Source organism: Euprymna scolopes, chromosome 39 (assembly GCF_053919585.1).
Source record: "Euprymna scolopes isolate OS-2025 chromosome 39, ASM5391958v1, whole genome shotgun sequence".
Lineage (NCBI taxonomy): Eukaryota > Metazoa > Mollusca > Cephalopoda > Sepiida > Sepiolidae > Euprymna > Euprymna scolopes.
This window is the reverse complement of record NC_136520.1, coordinates 47,886,364-47,895,548: the sequence shown is the minus strand read 5'-3', so window position 1 is coordinate 47,895,548 and position 9,185 is coordinate 47,886,364. Positions and strand designations below refer to the sequence as shown.

The following is a 9,185-nucleotide window of genomic DNA, read 5'->3' as shown; positions in this document are numbered from 1 at the left end:
CCATCTATGGGATAAATAGAAACCGACTTAATATATATATACAGTGATGATCATATTTATTGGCACGGTAAAATAAAAGTTAAATTTTGTCTAATAAATTCTAAAAAAGGGATTAAATTAAAGAAAATAACAAAGTATATTATATATTTTTAACTGGCCTTTCCGATGCAGCAATCGGATTTTAGAAAAAATAAATAACAAAGGAACAACAAACATAATTGCAAAAAACCCTTGTTCAAAATTATTGGCACGGCTTTGTTTTTCTTTTAGTATCAGTATAATATCAATCAATTTCCGGTTTACGTGCTTTCTGAACTTTTTTATAGCCATATTATGCTTGTTTAACGCTAATTCAGTAAATAGTTTTTTTTCAGATAATTTTTAGATAGCGATTTATTTAAACTATTATAAGTGACTAAATTATAATTTTCAATCGCCATGGTTAAAACTAAGGAACACAGCGAAGACGTCAAGAAGCTTGTTGTAGCATGCCATACCAATGGGAAGGGCTATGATAAGATTTCAAAGAAGCTAAACCTTCCCAAATCCACTGTTAGAGCCATAATAAACAAGTTCAAATCGCAAGGCCACGTTATGGGTTTAGAGTGTAGAGGGAGAAAAAGGATTCTTTCCCCAAGAGATGAACGGAAAATTGTTCGACAAGTAAAACAAAACCCAAGGATCTCTGTTGGGGAGATTGTTGATGAACAGAGCACCTCTGGAGTGAATGTATCTCGACATACAGTTGGTAGAGTTTTGAAGAGAGCTGGTTTAAAAGCATGTCGTCCGAGAAAGACTCCCTTATTGACGCCTATGCACCTGAAAGCAAGGCTAGCCTTTGCAAAACGTCATATTGATAAAAATGTTGCATTCTGGAAACGTGTTCTATGGACTGACGAAACGAAAATAGAGTTATTTGGCCATAATAAAGTGTCTTATATTTACAGAAAATCTGGCGAAGCTTTCCTGCCTAAGAACACCATACCCACAGTGAAGCACGGTGGAGGCAGTTTGATGTTTTGGGGTTCCTTTGCTGCCTCTGGACCAGGGCGACTTGTTAAGGTCACAGGTAGCATAAAAAAGGAAGATTATGTTAAAATATTGGATGAAAACCTGAAAGACTCTGCTAAAGAGCTCTCACTTGGTCGTCGTTGGCGGTTCATGCAAGATAATGACCCAAAGCATTCGGCTAAACTGACTAAGAAATGGCTTGCGGACAATCATATTAATGTTTTGGAGTGGTCATCACAAAGCCCAGACCTTAATCCAATTGAAAATTTATGGAGAACATTAAAATTGAGGGTAATGCAAAGGAAGCCTAGGAATCTTATTCAATTGGAGGATTATTGTCAGGAAGAGTGGGCTAAAATTACTACTGAAGAGTGCAACAACTTGGTTGTAAACTATGAAAAGCGACTGAGGAAGGTAATCAAGGCCAAAGGCTATACAATTGATTATTAAATAAATCGTGCCAATAATTTTGAACGAGGGTTTTTTGCAATTATGTTTGTTGTTCCTTTGTTATTTATTTTTTTCTAAAATCCGATTGCTGCATCGGAAAGGCCAGTTAAAAATACATAATATACTTTGATATTTTCTTTAATTTAATCCCTTTTTTAGAATTTATTAGACAAAATTTAACTTTTTATTTTACTGTGCCAATAAATATGATCATCACTGTATATATATATATATATATATATATATATATATATATATATATATTCTATTAACAAAAGAAATCTTCAAAATATCTTAATTTGGCATTAAATAACCTGAAAAGGGTTAATATGCCGTAAAACAAAAACAACCAACCAACCAAATAGAGATAAGCCGTCATCCGAAAATATATCTATCTCAAATTCAATTGTATCAGGATGATCTGAAATAATACAGGCCATGGTGTAAACTCTGAGACAGTTCCACAGTAATTCAATATTGTTCGAATGTTCGATTATCAGTGACGATTCCAATATTTGTTTGCCTTAGAAAGATATATTTATTTTAAATAATCGTTCAGTATAAATTTACGAATAAATAAACAGGAGACGACTTATTGTCTGATCATGTTGAAGGCCTTCAGTTTATTAAGAGAACGAGATTACATAGAACCATACTCTTGAGCATGGAAAGTTTAGCATAGTTAAGTTTATGAATTATTGATTGATAAAACGAAGCGGGGGACAGCTCAGAGCGTTAATGCCATAAGAGTTCTTAGCATCTTGTACAACTGAGACATTTTTTTTAAAGCTATAAGGTTAGAATATTTTGAAAAGTCATGTTTACGGTGACTGGAAATGATCACATCACAGCTCGACACATCTAAACTATTTAGGTACCAAGAAGAAACGAACATCAGAGGCGTATTATTCTGAAAATCTTGATAAAGCGAATGGTCTTGCAATCGTTGTTAATAAAACGCAAATCGATTTTTGAATGTACAAATATATTCAAAGGCATTTCTCCACTCACTGTGCATGTAACAACGTTTGTTATTCTCAGAAAGAATTGCAAATTGTCACTAATTTTAGAATTAATATGGCTTAACAATAATCAGAACGGAGATTTTCTAGGGCATTTTATAATCAATCAGAAGTGACATTTCCAGGAAATTTTGTAATTAAATCAGAAATAACTTTTTCCAGTTACTTTTTTAATATTAAAACTTTGTTATATTAAACATAGTACCTATTCACAATGCCTCCCCACGGGACAGATTTAGACACCAGGGTCGTTTTTTAACGTGGAGACAATGTTTTCTTAGTCGTATATATATATATATATATATATATATATATATATATATATATATATATATATATATATATCTGAGAGAGGAGAAATTGAAATGTAGAACCTGAAGAACAGATACTATACTTTGATCTTAGCCAAAAGGCCAAGAAAGGCAAATCGTTTTTATTAGCTTTGCCTCAACGGTGACACCAGTTTTCATTAAGAGTGACAAACGAGGTTTATTTGGAATATTCCACTTTCCATTTTTAGGGATGCACAGCATAATAACGGAGGAAGCGATAAGTGTAATGTATATTATTATTATTATTATTATTATTATTATTATTATTATTATTATTATCATTATTATTATTGTAATAATAATAATATAGAGGCATGGACTTATACGAGATAGACTCTTACAAGCATGATATAATTTAATGCCTAAAAATGTGCAAGATGTCCAGCAAAGTTTTAAGGTCAATAAATAGGTATTAATAGTATACAGAAACGATGAAAACACGGAAATTTCAATTGATAGCTGGATGATAACACCTGAATTACGTACGAATACAGGAAGGCATCTTCCAACAAAACCTTATATCGGCACTACTGTTTATCATCGATATGATTCAACTTACCTACATAATTCGGAAATTTGATGACGGATATAGTTTACACGGAACATAGAATTAACCACCTCATATACATTTATAATGTGAATCTAGTTGCAGAAAAAAATGGAAAACGAAACTTTCCAGCGTATACAGCGAGGGCATTTAAATAGATCGGGGAATGAAAAGATGTGCACTATCGGAGATGAAAAAAAGATGAAGAGAGACATCAGAGGACATAATGGTATACGACCATGATGAAATCAGGGCACCTAGTGTACATGACGCAAGTATTTCGGAACACTGGAAGCACAAAACACCATTTCTAATACAATAAAAATTAAGATTTGAGAAAGCAAGGAACATCTTAGATACAAAACTATGCCGTATAAATATAGCTTAATGGATAAACATTAGGGCAGTATCGCTAATAAGGTGATCTGTACAAACAATTGACGAGACCAAAGAAAGATATTTAACTTGGTTAGAAGATGAGAGAACTGATGACCATGCGCAATATATAACACCCGAGAGATGATACTAATAAACACAACGTGACATATAATAAAGTGTAAAGAAGAAACGTTAGTGTAGACAGTTTTTGTTACATATGCGTTACCGTTTATCAAGGCCGAGAGGTCAATCAAGGATAAGCGTTAAAGAGTGTACAGTAGTCAAAAGGACAATATAATAATCGATAGTCATGGAAATACGGTAAATTTCTTAACTTAAGTTGAACGGCTCATCAGGAACTTGTTTACTTTGGACTTGAAGACAACCATATTGTAGCCAGTTGGAAAGCAGGAAAACGGAAGACAATTCCACAGGCGTGCGGTTCTCAGAAAGAAGCTTTGTTCATGGAATCTACGTTTAGGTTTAGGCACGGAAAAAGAATAAGGGAATTATTGATAGTGTTTTCAGCTAGACGAGTGTTTCTTGTGTAAGTTTGGCGAGGGCGAACCATAGATTGAAGCTCAGTTGAGCACTTTCCATGAACATAGCGATAAAGTAGAGACAAACTTGGAACATCTCTTCTGTGAGATAGGTTTTTTTGCAGTTAATCCAACAGTGATAGAAAACGTCAATTAGAACGATTATAAGAATATACAAAACAAGAAACAAAATACAAAGAAAAAAATAAGAAGAGAAAGGTCTACACAGACGATTTAATTGACATTTAAGAGAAGGGCATTATGGAAACACATGGAAAAGGACGCATGAATATAGAAACGGGTTCTCAATTGTCACCTACACATGAGAACGCGATTATATACATCATAATATTCTAGAAGAAATCGAGAACACAAGTGATAACAGTAAACTGCATGGAGAAAGCCAAGTAGTAAATGCAGTAATCATCATCATAAATTACTATATATATATATATATATATATATATATATATATGTGTGTATGTATTATATATATTATATATATTATATATAATATATACATTATATATATATATTATACATATAGTACATGCATATTGTATATAATATATACAATAAATACACACACCATCATCATCGGCGGTCACTCGTGTCCGAGTAAGACTGTCCTCCGTTGTGGCTTCTGTGGGTTCTCAGGTGAGCATAGAGCCCAATCCTAGACCTAATTTGTCTTGTGCAATTTAGGCAGATAAAGGTAGTGGTGGTGGGGTGAGGTTGGGTGTGTCTGGTTGATAATCTGTCCTTTCTGTGCTTGCGTTTATCCTCAGCAGCTTGATTTACGTCACTACTATACAGCGCAGCAGCTTCGTGGACAGCGCTCCTCCATGCCAACCTGCTCCCAGCCACGTCCTCCCATGTCTCAAGGTCCATGTAAAACCGCTTTAGATTTGCTTTGATGTTGTCCTTATACCTCATCTTTTTGCCACCCTGGGCACGCTTTCACTCAACAAGCTGAGAGTAGAAAATCTGTTTTGGGAGGCGGAGATCCGGCATTCGGACAACATGACCAGTCCATCTGAGCTGGCGTTGAGCAACAGTAGCGGTGATAGTGGGAATGCCAGCCTAACTCAGGACGCTGGTGTTGGTGTGTCGGTCCTTTCAACTAATTCTGAGGATTTTTCGGAGGCATCTTTGGTGGTACGTCTCCAGGGTTTTTACGTGCCTCCTGTATGTGGTCCAGGTCTCCGATCCATAGAGAAGAGTGGGCAGCAAGACAGCTTTATATACCATGATTTTGGTCGTTGCCAGAAGGTCACTGTTCTCAAATACTCTCTTCCTTAGCCTTGAGAAGGCCCCACTGGCACAGCTGAGACGGTGTTTTATTTCATCATCTATGTTGGCTTTTGATGAGAGGATGCTACCTAGGTATGGGAAGTGGTTCACATTTTCCAGTCTAGCGTTGTCGATGGAGATGTTTGGGGGTGAGACTGGAGTACTGTTTGGTGGTGATTGATGGAGGATTCGGATTTGTTTATATATTAATTGTTAGTCCTTACTGTTTGTAAATGCAGTACACTTGCTCCAAATGAATATAAACGAATATGCACAGGAAAGGCAGTAGATTGGGAGCTCTGCAAATGACTACACTTAGATTATGTGGACACTTATTACAAGCAAAAATCGGCGAGTGTAGTAGCCAAACGCAAACCAAATATAATTGAATGATCGAATGACGTCCAGAGTACCGGAAATATCCAGATGACTCCAGGTAATCACACAGGTTGTTGACAGGGAAAAGTATTTGTTGATTTTTCTAAGAACATTTAAAGATTTTTTAATTTATTAATCTCGTTAAATCCCCTTTGTATTTTTTCTAAATGATTTTTCTCTAATATATTCAAGAATATTCTTTCAATAACATTTCTGATTAATACGTAATTATTTTCCAACTACATTCATTAAGGTTAATTTAACTTATTACGAAGCTAATAAATTATATTTCCAAAGATTTCAAATCGAATTTGAGTACTCAATGAATAATTTAACGCGCGAGATTATCCCAAACTGTGAAATACGCTCCAATAAAGAGAAAGTAATTGCAAAAGTTTAAAAAATAAGCGATGCTAAACATGTACAAACTGCTTTCACGAAAGTATTCTGAATCAAAAGCAAAAATAACATATATGGATGTGTGTATACGAGAGTAATATATTTTCCTAGAGGTGCCGCCCTGCCCTGCCCGGTTGTAAAATCTATTTAAATAGAATATGCTTTATATATCTTAGTATACATCAATTTCATGTTTATATTTTAACTAATAAACAGTAATGATTTTCAATATATATATATATATATATATATATATATATATATATATATATATATAAATGTTAAAATTACAATCGTTTTTAAAACAATTATGTCTTCTTTTCAGAACGGGGTAATTAAAGATGGAACAATAAGCAAATTCGTAAAATTTTCTCATTTTAATTAAAGCTATATCGAAAAGCCGCCACTACTGAACGCCCTGCACAATCAGGGTTTAAGAAATTAGTAGCGGCGACGAGAGTTTTGTAGATTATGAGAGTAGTGATCAGATGTTGACAATAATCAAATAAGAGCATTAATAGAAGCTTGCTCTCTTTAGTGTAGCTTAACTATGTCTAGAAATCGAACTTCGGAACATGTGCATAAAAGCTCTTTAACCGTTTTTTTATTATTACTGATCGAACTTTCAAGCCAACACCACTGGCAACAGGTTATTTCGGGAAGACGAATACTACGCACACCTGTTCGTGAAATGGCTTCTGAATTAGACATAAGGTATACGGAAATGTCTGACCACTTGAGGGAGATTGGAAAGGCAAAAACCACAATGAATGGTGCCTCCCGACTTAAAGGGAAAGCTAAGAAAAAGCTCTTATGGCGTATCATCTTCCCTTCTGTTACACAAGTACGACCCGTTTCTCCACGGCTTGTGATTTGCAATCAAAAGGTGGTTCTTTAGGACAACCGCCGACGCTTAGCTCAGTGGTTTAACACCTACCAAGCTCCACAACACGTCCTTAAATCAGAGTTGCACCAAAAAAGGTCATGCTGAGTGTTTGGCGATTTGTGACCTCATCCATTGCAGATTTTTGAATGCAGGCGAAACTATTACGGCTGAGAAGTATTGTAAACAAATAATGAAATGCATCTGAAACTTTGACAACGACACCCAGTTTTTATCATCATAAAAAGCCCTAATTCTCCTCCTCGAAAACGCCCAATCACACATTGCTTAAACAACGTTGTAGGAATTAGGCTGCAAAATTCCGACTCATCCACCATGCTCTCAAGGCCTCTCCTCTACGGGTATAAATTTTTCAAGGATCTCAAAAATTTTCTGCGTTAGTAATGCTTCAAAAACCTTAGCTATATCAAAAACGTTTTAAGCAACTACATCACCACCGGAACGCCAAATTTATACTTCATAAATACGCGTGTTTTACGTTAGTTAAAGCGGGTTTCTTCGGATAGGGCGTATTTCGATAAATAAATTCTCTTGTAACCAAGATATGTTCATCTGAATATAAAGGTAAAAAACCCTGATAAAGCGTTATTGTCAACCGGAGAGTAAAGGTTTTTTTTAAATTCACATCTATGAAATATTAATATTTTCGTATTCTTTAATACACAAAGAAAAAGTATTTTCGTTTTCAGCGTCTAACATTATTTATGAAAATGCCTTTTATTTTTGACAATTTACAACTGTTCGAAAATTTCTATGATTACTTTGTTACCATTATTATGTATGAAAAAAAAAAGAAATTCGATTTGATTTATAGGTTTTCTTTAACTTCCTATTCTAGACATAGCCTTTTTTTATATTTAACTGTCACCTAATATATAAGTTTCTTTTTGTTTTGTTTTTATTAACAGTTTTAAGCTTGTCGGTCTCTTATGCTTATTTACGTATTTCTTCATAAAAAACGATTTTCTCAGTTTTATTTACACTCACATGAATATGCCGTCTTATTTCTTAACGAGTCAATAAGTTATGAAACATGTTATTACAAACTTATAACTTTCCGATTTAACAATATAACTTGAATAAATTATTTATAGTAAATACTTTGGTCAAATGATTTAAATATTAAAATATCGCATTGAGAAATGGCTTATCCTGAAAAACAATTATATATATATTTTTTTTCATCCTATTATATATTTCGGAGGGTTTGCCTGGTGTCGATTTATTACACTTATATCTTTAAAATCAAGTAGGTTTTATATAGATTGATGTTACTCTGGTAATTATTATTTTTTTCAGCAAAGAGCATCATACTTTTTTCGACATTTGGCATCGACTACAACAATCAGTCATTTTTTAATGTATCGTATATGAGTCTTAACTTCCGTATCCGGATTTCTGTGCGACATACCTCAGAAACCCCGAAATAACTTGTTTCCAGTGGTGTGGGCTTGTAAGGTCGTTCAGTGATAATAGAAAACGCTTAAAAGCTTTTATACATATGGTCCGAAGTTCGATTCCTAGACACAGTTTAGCTACGCTAAAGAAAGCTAGTTTTTATTAAAGATGCATGTACGTAGATTACGATTTAAAAAAAAATAATTGTTGCATACATATATATACACACAGCGTATCAAAGTATTAACGAGTTTACATTCTTTTAAATATTTAAGAAACGAGTGAATAAAAATCCATCACACTTTGAGAAAGTGCTCACAATGTTACAAGAAAGGTCTCCATTTCTTGTAAGTAAGAAACACATTAGATAAGTAAAAATGAGATTAGATAGACCGAGATTCGAACCTCGCAAGCCATGTTCGGGAATAGGGTCAGAAATGGAATTTTCGCAGTGTTCAGTTTTCACATTAAATAGTTTAGATATGCTGTTTGAAAAGGAATTTAATTATTCAATTCTTTTTATGAAAACTGAAT

The 9,185-nt window shown here is 34.1% G+C and overlaps 1 pseudogene; it reads right to left on the bottom strand.

Moving 5' to 3' along the window:
• Nucleotides 1-2,761: 2,761 nt before the first annotated feature.
• On the bottom strand, nt 2,762-2,909 carry LOC145264027 (U2 spliceosomal RNA; annotated as a pseudogene).
• Between the last annotated feature and the right edge of the window lie 6,276 nt (nt 2,910-9,185).